Source organism: Opisthocomus hoazin, chromosome 18 (assembly GCF_030867145.1).
Source record: "Opisthocomus hoazin isolate bOpiHoa1 chromosome 18, bOpiHoa1.hap1, whole genome shotgun sequence".
NCBI lineage: Eukaryota > Metazoa > Chordata > Aves > Opisthocomiformes > Opisthocomidae > Opisthocomus > Opisthocomus hoazin.
In genome coordinates, this window is record NC_134431.1 from 10,933,454 (window position 1) to 10,945,545 (window position 12,092).

Here is a 12,092-nt window from a genome sequence, read left to right on the forward strand (position 1 = left end):
TTTTCTCTGTATATGTATGTGCTAATAGGAAGCTTGTTATACATCATCTCGCAGTGAGAGACAGAAGCATATATTGTTCTTTCTATTTAGTCGTTTTTATGTCAGTTATGTCGAAATTACTTTATAGGGTCATCTGTGGATGAGCACTAGAGGGGGATGAGAACTCTTTCAGTGAGTTTTAGCAGTATTTGCTGATAGAAGAAGAATGTTGAGAGTTAGGGATAATGAGATCTGATGTGGACTCGAGGAAGCTTTGCGTACTCTTCATCCTTCCTGTCCCTGTTCTTTTCCAAGAATGTCTTCATACCACTTACCTTTGCACTCTGTTTTCCTTCTGTAAGCTCCCAGGTCATTCTCTAAATCTGTCGTTTCCCCAGCAATTCATCACGATCTCCAATTAGCCCTTCCATTCCTCCCTCTCCATCTCGATGTGAATTTACCATGTTTTCAGTCTTAGCATACCTCTGTCAGGATCCTTATTTCAGTCTCAGCTACCTCCCTGCTCTCTTTTGCCGCTTCTGTATTTCTGCCATAATGTTTTCCTCCTCGTTTTCTTCCAGGGTGCTTCTGTGCCAGCATGCATAATACTGGGTAGGCAATAATACACAAGTAGCGGTGATCATGTATGTTCAGCTGAACCACTTCAAATTTTTGTGTGGTGTCATAGCAACCTATGGAAGCTTCTGTTGCAGAAGAAGTCCAGTTCAGTTTCTGCAGATCCAGGACAAACCTTAACTGCATAAAGAGAATAATGAATATTCAGTCTGGTTAACAGAGGCATGGACAGGAGATGGTGCATACTGATTTCATCTTCAGCTGTCAAACTCCAGTGAGTCTTTAGAAAACCACAGTTTATATAGACTCACTAAAGAGCTGTAGCTTGGCCAAATTTGGTAATATTTTCATAGGAATGGGAAAAATATGTTCCTGATATGAGGGCCGTTTACTGCCAATTTAAAATCTCTGCTGTAGCTTATGAAGGCATTGGAGCTTTTCAAAAGAGCTGAGCAACACATACTTTTCCTTAATTTCATTATCTGAATTGGCTTGGATTTGTTCCCTAAAACTTTCCAAACATATTAAACCTGCAGCAGATACCCAGTCTGGAAAATATATCAAAGCTAGAAGATTGGCAAGGTTGGTCTGCCTGTACAAATAATGTTGTATAACTGGGATGCCAGTGAGAATGTGGAGAAAGCCAGACTATTTACTCAGAAGCTGGCTTGAGTTGGACTTGAAAACAGTATAGTGGTTTCATTTTTTTTCTTCCTTATAATCACAAAGAAAAATTTTGAAATATTGTGTAATTATGTACTCATGCTTGCAGGCATCTTGGAATTATAATATTAGTGAACAAAAGAAAAAAATTAATAGGGAATAGTGTAGCTTCCTACTGTACTGATCTTACCCCTCCTTCCCATGCTTTCCCCCCAAAATAGTACAACTAGAAAGCATAGTGAGATAGGTAATAAGGGTGAGTATGGACAAGGAAAACTTCTCTCACAAGAATTTCTAAACAGATGAAGACTCAGCCTGAGGGAGGACAGGATAGGATAGAGATTCATGAAGTCATTCCGTATGTGGATCAGGTGAATAGAGAATGATTATTCACTCCCTCTCATAATTCAAGAACTAGGGTCATCTAATGAAATTATCAGCAGGCAGGTTCACAATACAAAAAGAAAGGTACTTACTTTACGCAATGTATTAATATGCCATAGGACCTAGGTCCACAGGATGTTATATGTTCCCAAAGCAATTAGACAAATTCATTGGGGAAAAAATTCCAACAACAGATATTAAAATATCTCTTTTTCAGCCACAAATTCTTGAAGACTGGGAAATCAGTTTGTATATTTACCCTTCAAACCTTTTCCTAGGCAATCCCTTCAAATGGTCACCACTTAAGAGGGATTATTTGGCTGCATGGACCTTTGAATGATGCAGTATAGCTGCTTGCTAATAACTTTTACACTGTGGTTCTCACTGTAAATTCTGTCTCTGACTGACAGTGCTCTGTGTTGGTAAGGAGTTATTGTCTTCTAGTAGAAGTGTGCAGGGAAGGACTGGATTGTTTAAGGACATAAAATGGAGTTTGAATTTCTACAGCAATTTTCCTTTTGGTTTGTTGCCTGAAATACATTAATACCTCTGCCAATTATCCAAGTTTCTGTATGCCAAATCTGTTTCTTTCTAGTTGTGCGTCCCCTTTCCCCTGTTGTGTAGGATATAATTGCAGAGATGCCCCTTTGGCATCTTTTGCCATTTGAAGATTAGGACTGTCATGACCATTTTTGTAGGCGAGTTTAACTTGTTCTGAAATAATAGTATTAAACTTCTGTATCTACTCTCCACAGCCTCGATCAGACAGGGTAAAAAATTTTGAGAGTTCCCCTCTCTCTGAGTAGAGTGTGTGTATGTGTATATGTATTTCAGCTAAGTTTTTCCCCTTCTAATGTTATTTTAAATGTAAGAAAAATCTCATTCTCATGGTTTTGCAATTATATTTCAAGGTGCAGCAAAAACCTGTAATGTTTGTCTTTTTTCTCTTTGGCTGTGTTTTTTGACTATCCAGAAAGTTGTTTCCTATAGAATTGCAGTGCACAGTAATGCTTGGAAAGGTGTCTAATCTGTGGGAGAAAAGTGAATAATCAGAATTCACTCTTTGTGTTAGGAATATCCAGAGGTGGTCTGAAAAGAAACGACCTTATACTAAATATAAGTTACAAATATGACTGGGTAAGTCTGACAGGTTACAAGAATGTAACACCTCCTGAGGGAAGAGAACAGAGGAAATAACTTTCTCTTGTGAAGTTTGCAGTTCCGTGGAAGAAAAGCTTTTCTTCTGTAAAGCTCAAACTTTGTATGAGAGAAACTGTGATTTCAAAGCTTTTATCCAAAGATGTTATCTGTGCCCTGACTGAATTGGGTTCAGCAATCTTAGAGAATAGACAGGAAATCTATTTTAGAAAACTTCAGCATGTGGAATTTAAAAAAATCACAGTATCTTTTCCAATGGAAGAAAACTGAATGTCAGCAACTCTTGCTGTTTTGTCATGCATCTTGTGATATCTGGCAATTTCTTAAAGCCAGAAATTTTCTTTCAATGCCGTTGGCTGAGAATCTTGACAAATATTTATTTTTAGAGAAATTTTTAACCCTTATGTACTTGCAGGGAGAGGCTTATAAAATCTTAACCTCCAGAAAATCTGTTGCTGATGGTATGAAGAAAAAAGGTGTACATGTTTGTTAGATGTTTTTTTTTTTTTAGAGGCTTTTTATTGTCTTTTCCTTTCTGTTATATATTGTAATCTCTAGAACAGCAGCTGCGTATCTGAGATGGGGTTTGCTGTCTTGTCTTGGCTAAGGTGCTGGCTAATGTTTTTTTCCGACACCTGGGATAAATTCTGACAAATTGAACTGGGAAATTGATAATGGGATATAAAGCATTCTATGTATTACTTTATTAGTTCCTCTGAGCTGAGTAATGAGCAAAAGTTATTGATGAGTCATACTGACGAAAGTGTCTAGGAAAGAGACCTCTACTTAACTGTTCTTTTCAGTGGTTACTAGTGTGAAGTGTGGCAGTGGACACAGACTTCTGGCTGCAGTCCCCATAGATTGACAGTAGGTTCATTCTTTGAGAGAAGAAAGCTCGGGACTAAGGACCTATGTAGAATTAAGGTTTTTGCTTAATGTATAAGACAGCTAGCTGTGTTTGAGTTTTCATAAATAAATCTTAACAAAAATAAATCATTGGAATAAGAAATATTACCTATATTGAGATTTTGCATTTTTTAACTTTTGCATATCATCCTTCAAATGTAACTTGATGTAGGTTTCAGCCTCACTGTTTGTTATATATTACTAATTTCTCTTCTTGGAGACTCCAAAGAAGCACATATTGGACTGTCTTTACCACTGACAATGTGTGATCACATATATGTCATGCTACTTCTTTGTGTCCTGATTTACCTCACAAGATAATGTTTAGTGTTTCCAAAATGCTATGAGATTTTTTTTGACAGCCTTGAAGAAAAATATTTGTTAAATTATTACTAAAATGTACCAGATGGGAAAGATGAGAAGAGAGAAAATAGACCAGAGTATTTAAAAACTGGGGGTGTACTATGTTCATATTTAAGACTCATTAACTTTCAAGTGCTGAATACTACTAGCCATTTTTTTAATAGTGGGGAAAACAAAAAAATCTGACAAGTATTTAAATATTTAATGTTAAGAACTTGGGTGGGGTCTTCAGCTTATTTTACCTGCAGCTTCGCTTGAAGTTGATCCAGTTCCATCCTGATTTGGACTGATTCACTAACTGTTTTGGGAGCCCCAGAGAGGTCATGCTGGTTCTGTGTTGAGAAAGAGAACACTTAAAAATGGGAAGATTCAAGTGAGGGGATGCAGTAGGCCCAGAAGTCAAGATTTCAGCTACCCGTGGCGTTAGCCCTCGTTCACCTGCTTCTTTGAGGGAGCCTGCACAATTCTCAAAGTGAATCCAGAGTTTCTTGCCAGTTTACTGAGTCTGGGGTATAGCGGAAGAGCTTGAAAGAGGCTGCCACACTGTGCTTGAACATCAAGCAGTGCCACTGGTTTGGAGGAGCAGATGAGAGTGCTTGGGGCTTGAACACTGCACGCAGGAACGGAAATGCACACATGGACATGCCTGTGTGTTGAGAGCATCAGGGAAGGCTGGGGAAGAAGTGGGAGTTTGGGCTGGTGGGATCCAGCAGGCACACATACAACACTACTGACAATAACAGTAGGCAGTTTTCAAGTGTGCTGGAACAGAGGTCAAAATACAAAATGTTGCCTGTTCCCACTTGAACCAGTTTTGTTTGAATGCACTTAGAGCAGGTGTAAAAAGTCTTTGTGCTAGCAATATCATTGTTAGACTGTCCAAAGCAGCACAGCACAGTGGCACATAAATAAGGATTTGTGCAGCACGTGTTCTGAGTTACATAGTGATGGGGAGAACTGTAGTGTAATTGCCGCTCTGTAGAAGCAGTTGGTGCAAAGGGTCTCTTGTAATAGACAGGTGCCACTTAGGGGAGACATCAGCTTTTAATCGAGCCATCATGCTGAAATGGTAGTGGAAAAAAAAAATTCTCTATGTGCAACAAAGAAGTTAAAATAACAATCTAGATTCTTTTTTTTTAGTCAGTGCTAAGATTGGCTTCTGACTTCCTGTTCTCTAATGGGAAGGGATTAGGCCCTTTATGTTTTGAAAGAGACTGAGCCAATTCCTGTTGCAAAATTCCAGTACTGAGATCAAATGAATGAATAAAAACAGTTAGGAAAAACCTGATTTGTCAGAAAGCCACCTTCATTAGTGCTCGCATCTCTTTTCTATCGTAGAAATTGTTTTTAAGCTGTAATTGCATCTCACTGACAAAAGCTTCTGGCTACATATGTAAAGATTTGTAAAATACTGCCTTTCTGTAGGCTGGTGTAATCTGTGCCAGAAAATACAAACCCAGCCTCTGCATGTGAAGAGCTCCTCCTCCGGAGTTCAGTTCCAGTGCCTCTATTGGTTAGCATTGTTGAGCCTTAAATATATTCTGCAGTACGTGGTTTACTAGGCTTTGACGCTTGCACTTGAAAGGCAGGAAAAAATCTTGCTTCAGAAATGTTCTACATAACATTGCCCTGTGAAGAGTTGAAGTGATTCAGTTACAGAAAAGATATTAGCTGGCGCCAGTAAAACAAGCAGTAAATGTCTCTTTACCCTCCCCTTTTCTTATGTTCCTTTTGCCTGCTCCTGTAGGAAATGCAGGATTTACACATTTGCATGTTGCACACTGCAGCTCTGCACTGGCTTGTCTTCTGGGGCAGTATGAGATGTCTTCAGTTGTATCAGATTTTCTGTTTCTACTTGCATTTCTGTCTGCCGTATGAGGCTCTCTGCTGTTATATCCATTGTTAAACAGGATTGTGTGCACTCACCGTTACAAAGCAACGCGTGTAAAATACTTACAGTTCACAGTCTCAGTGGTTCAGGGTTCCTATTCATAAACCTGTGCTGTGCTGCTCTTGATTCTTAAAAAACAAACGCAATAAAATAATAACAGCTAAAACTTGGCTGCTGTGCCTGTGGCATGAGTGTCCTAGGGCCAGCAGAGCAGCACATCGTGAAAGATGCTGTTGGTCCCTTTCTTAGCAGAATTACTTGTCTGGATTTTTCTCAAAACATCCCAGTTTCTTTGTTACAGGTGTGCCATTTATACATCAGGTGTTAAGAGAAGTTAACCACATTTTCCAAAATATTAGAATTCTCATACTAAAAAAGGGTGATTATTTTTCCTGTTTCAGGGTTTCTATGGTTATGCTATATTTCTCAGTTTATGCTCTACCAGCTACATTTTAAATTCTAGCTGAGATGCGGAAACATACTGCAGATTAGATGATGTTAGGGTTAAACATTTGAAATGGATTGTAATACATTGAGAAATTGTGTTCTTGGCAGCCGTAGTTGTGGTGATCTTGTTGGGAACTTTGTTTTACCATATTTCTATGGATTATTGTTTCCACAGTGTGGTATGCTCCTCCACTTATTTCTGTAACCATGTAATATATACTTTTGTAATGGTGTCTCATCAGAAGAATGTCTGTAGAAATTGTGGTCTGAGTGTGACGAAAGCAAAAATTTCTGTGTTTATTTTGGTCTTATTTTTAATTCTGCACAAAAAAAAAGTTGACCTTTATAATTATTTTCTGTTTACAAACATTTTACTGTAAAAAAAAGAATAAATTTGTAATTTATAGTAGGGGCTAGATGGCTTAACTGAGATTGGGGTGATAAATCTTGAAGCATATGATTGACATTTGTTCCATGCGCACACTGCTTTGTGGGTGAAAACACCAGACAAATGGGCAGAAGGAAACACATGCGCCATCTTGCTGATGGGAATTGGAGGCATACAGAAATAAAATTACTGTATTATGGTTGTACTATAGATCTACAGTATGACCTGGCACTACACTGAAGTGTCCACAGAACCCTGAGCAGAAGACTCTCTCTGCGTGAAACTTGTTTGCTGAACTAGCGTAACACTTCAGCTTTCAACCTGAAGTCCTTTTTTAAAGGATTAAAAAAGAAAGGGTGAACAAAGAATCCATTTTATAACTGGATAGACTGGTGCAAGAGCCAAGACGATACTATGAGCTAGTAAAAGGTCTAAATAGAAAAATCCTCACTCCAGATATTCCACACAGAGTAACTTCTGTGTTAAAATTTGGGTGAAGTTGGCATGAGGGAATTTTGGAAAGGAATTTATATTCTGATTTGGGTAGTATAATATGGAACACTTTGTAACTTATAGATTTTCACAGTATCCTAAAGTGATATTCAGACAGGAGCAACTCTCATATAAATCACTCCTATTGTAAATCAGGTTGATTTTTTTCTGGAAGTGCATTTATAGATTAAGATGAATGAAATATGAGGGCTGGGAAATAAAGATGTTGATCCTGTATAAATACTTTCAAATAAAGTTAACCCTAAGTATGTGTATAGCTGTTAACTGATAGGCAAAGTGATTCATGTAATAGTGTTGTTTGTGAAATCAGTCTGAATCTTAGCTTTCACTAAAGTACCTGAGAGAATATGTGTACAAGGTGAGAGGTAAAGTGAAGAGTCAGATACTGGAGGAATTAATCTTCTCTCCCTTGTAACAAATGACCACAGTGCTGCTAAATGCTGTTCTCCAAAATGCCCTGGATAAGGAAGGTCAGTTGGAAGGTGTTACAATTTTTACACAGGCATATCTGACAAATGTGGATTCTACTTTCTTGCTCTGAGTAAAGTCAGAGTCTTATTCTAGCCCTGTGGCACCGGCTGCTTATGGAGTTTATTACTGCCTTCCTGCTTGCCCTCCCCCAGCTTCACACAGATGTCCAGTTAACTCTCCCCTTCCTCTAGTCTTTCATCCATCTCCCTGTGCTGCCACATAGATGTTCGTACTTGGGACACCCACCACTTCTTTAGAAGTATTTTATCAACACATTTCCAGTGCCTCTGCCTTTTCTGTGTGAGACTGTTACATACAGAAGTCTCCTGGGGGATTCTACTGGCCTTCTCTGTGACCCATTTTCCTGATGGCTGCTCCTGTATTGGTGGTTGTTCATACTTCCTCCACTTGGATTTTGTTTGGGACCTTTTTTTAAAGAGTCACTTGCATCTGGGAGCATGCGTGACTGTTAAATGCATTTAGAATATATGCCTGTATTACAGGGCAATAATGAGAACAAAGGAATAACTAGAAGTCAAATAGGTGATGTGGGTCCCACGCTCTTGTGAAGGAGATACCGGCGGCTGGATCTTTTGTTGGTATGTTGCAGTAAAGTGAAACCAAAGTTCGTTTTCTTGCATATGCTGGTCTATTAACTGGGGCAGTTCAGCCGCTGCTTCTGCAGTGCAGAGGGGCACTAGAGAAAAGGCAGAGAAGCAAACTCAAGTTGAAAATCACTGTAGCTGTCTTAATGCAAGCTGTTCTCTCTGAGCTTTCCATTTAATGTATGCAGTCTGCCACATTAATTCTTGAAGTAGCTCTTAAATGGGTAGCTGTAAAAGGGGTAATCTTGGTCCAATATGCTTTTGAAAATAGGAACTTGAATGTTGTAACAGGAGACACACGTCTTTGTTTCCTAGCATCAAACTGTCTCAAGTAAATAAGCAATTTTACAGTAGTCTTCAAAATTATGAAAGATGTTAATAAAATCTGTGCAACTTATTTTAGTACAGGGAAAGCTACTCACAAAATGAGTTCAAATCTCAGGAAAAGGGGCAGTAAGGAAGGAACTGAGGACAGTAATACTTAAACATATGGGTTTCATTAATATGAGAATGAGTGAAGTGTTGGAAATACTAAGTGAATTCAAGAAACACCTGGGCTCCTTTGTGGAGAGGAAGGGTCTGGTGAAAGATCTGGGGTGGAAGTAAAAAGGCATGAGTTTTAAGTATGAAGGATCTGGGACCAGATGAGGGTTTTTTTCACAATAAAGAATGCCTTGTGTTCAAATATTTGTGGCATGAATACATCCTGCTAGTGTCCTTTCTTCAACTGTGTGTGACACAGGCTGACATTTTTTTTTACTTTGGTTATGACCACAGTTTGTTTGGTTTTGGTTTTTGTTTTTTCACTATTTCCAGTCATCAGGAATAGGACCCCAGCAGCTAATAAAGTTTTACCAAAGTCAAATCATGGTAGGTAATACTGGAAATACATCCAAAGAAAGGCAACATCCAGAGAAATCACACGATGCTCTAGCTTTATGAAGGTTAAGTAGTTCTCTGGACTAGTAATAGGAAATGCGTGAGAGAGATCTTTAGCCAGAAGTCACAATTTCAAGTTTCACGCTCTGACTTTATCACTACAATTGGGGCATATATTGAAGCCAGTGTTCACGCACAGTTACTGTGCAGTGACTTTTGTGAAAAGCTTTTGTCCAGCTGCCAGTGGATAGGTTTCCCTCTCGTGCACCATCACCACATGTGCTTCTTGTACTGACAGCTTCTGTAAAGAAACTTGCTTTGGAATTTGCCCGTCTAGATAAGGATCTGCTGCTCAGTGTATCTGGCATACTAATGGTAGATGTCACGCACCAAAGCAGTCCAGCGGATGCTTCCTTTATAAGCACCCATTTAAAACATGACACTTGTTAAAAGGCACAAATGCACATCTGGTGATTTTCTTTCTTTTTTTTTTTTTTCCTTGACAACAGCTAAGCAGAACTTCATGGCACATAACTTAAAAAAAATATTTATTCCTTGGTGGCCTGGTGCCACAGCAAATTCCTTTTCACTTGCATTACTGAAATGCTTGAGGGCTCTTTAGGATTATTACTAGAAGCACACTGAATGTCAAATGAAATATCAGTGTGGCCAAATGTAAAACAAAGCTTAACATCATGTCTTGGCATCATTTAAGTCATAGGCCCAACTTTTGGGGCAAAATGTAGATCTCCTTCAGTTTTCAAGAGGGTAAGAGATTATGACTGTTTTTTAAAAAGCTAGTTTTCAAAAGAAAGTAGTTTTAAGAATTGCATGTTTCACGAAGTGGAGAAACATTCCATCTGCTGGTTTCCATCTCTTCCGGGCTGGGCCATTTTCTGTGGCCAGCAGGCAGTTCTGTGTGTGATGTAATGGTGGTGTTGCAGGAAAGGTGCTTTGCTGTGCTGGGGCCTCTAGGAGCCGTAGCGACGAGCATTTTTTCCCAGAGCCTCCACCACAAATGCGCACACGCGCACACGCTCGTGCGTTGGTTCCCTTACACAGTCTGTCTACCAGCATATTGCTCTTCCCCCACCCCTTTTCCAAAGTGTTTCTCCCTTGGGCAGATTTCTTGCTGTCTGGAGTACCAAACATGCACAGGCATTTTCTTTAAAATTTCCCAGTGTAGCTATTATAAAGCAGCAATAGCAAAAAAGATTATTTTACACAGGTTCTTCTGTTTTTAGTAGAGACAGAATGAGTGTGTGTGTGTTTAAAAAAGAAAAAAAGCCAAACCCCATAGTTTATGGCTAAATGAAGCCAGGTTTCTCCTATTTCTTTTTTTTTTTTCTTGAAGTGTCTTTACTCAGCAGTCACATTTTTTTCTTGTGGTAAAAAATGCAACATGAGCAGATGGCAAGTATTAACACATGAAATGCAGTGCCTGCTTGAAGTTGATTTAACAGTGCTCTGGGTTTCTGTCGCTGGCTTGCAGTTAGTTAAGTAGTGTTTACAAGTTAATGAATTTGTTCCACTTGAAATATTTGATGGTATGTGCTGAGGTTCAGCGGTAAAGGGATCCTTTAGGAGTAATCGAGGAAAGCATGAGGTTTCTAGACACTGAGCTTGTGGGGTTTTTCTTCTATTGACTGATTTTAACATTCTTGTCATTAATATGAAACTGAAAAGAGAGGCAGGAGGAGCAATAGTAGATAGCAATGCACAGCCTTTTCTCTTGGATTGTGATACTGCTTTGAGCACCGCAGTGATACCATACGTTACAGCAGCTCCACATTTGAACCGTGTAGTTTGCAGTTTCATTTCTACTGAATGTTCCTAAACCTTAGACAAGCGTTTCAAAAAGAAATAAAGTTTTATGTAGCAAATCAGGCAACATTTTCATATTTCTATGTGGTCTGTTTCCATGCTTGCTTTGGAAGTATCAGTGCAAACTATTAAATAGGCTGCTATATATAAATTAGCCCACATTTGGCAGCAAAACTGCCTAGAATAGGGTGATCAAATTCAGTATATTTTCAGTTCATGTGTAAGACTTCTTACTACAACACCACATGCTATCTACCTAATAACATTTGAAACTAAGCCAGCTCCATGGATTGTATTCATAGTAGGAAACAAATATTGGTTGCTGGTAACTGAGCATAATGCACGCTTAGTATTTTACACAGCAAATTTCTCTCTGTGTAGAATGCTCCGTTTGTCAAAACTACCGAAACCTGCAAACCAGTATTCCTTGTCAGGCAACTTGTAAGCGTGAGGGCATGGAAAGAGATAACATATTTTACTGTTTGAGCAATTGGCACCAACCTAATAGGTTTTAAAGGCTTAGTTGCTATTTCTGGCATTAGTTCTTGAGTTTTGTAAAACTGTAGATTTTAATTTTGTTAGGGCTTTTGTAAATGTTGCTCACTTTAATAACAGTTTATTCAAACAGGACTGAAGGTCAAGTTCCTGTTTGGAAAGGGTACCATACTTGGTTCACCTTTGACTTGAAATATAATATCGCAATTGCTGGATAAGACCAAACTAATTGCTCTGGGTATGCATGAGTGTATCTTTAATATGTAAAAACTGACAGTGACTTACTGTATCGTTTAGGAAGGCTTCTCGCAAGTCAACAGTGCTTAGTTGAGTGTGGTTAAGATCAGTCTGCGAGTGCAGCCAGCGGTGCAGCTTTGGTGACACGGAGGCCTGCGGTCGCAGGATTTGAACTACCTGTGCGGGGCCGGTGAGAGCCCTGGCTGCCCAGGGGTGGGCCCTGCTCCTGCTGCACGCCCTTCCCACGCAGCAATGGGACTCGTTGACCCGCGTGCTTTATTGGGCTTTATGGATGTGTGACATCATTGGCAGC

The 12,092-nt window shown here is 39.2% G+C and overlaps 1 protein-coding gene across 8 annotated transcripts in view; it reads left to right on the forward strand.

Annotated features, from left to right (window-relative positions):
- Nucleotides 1-12,092, forward strand: part of BCAS4 (breast carcinoma amplified sequence 4) — a 46,316-nt gene that overhangs the window by 17,517 nt on the left and 16,707 nt on the right. The gene's annotated exons all lie outside the window — the stretch shown is intronic.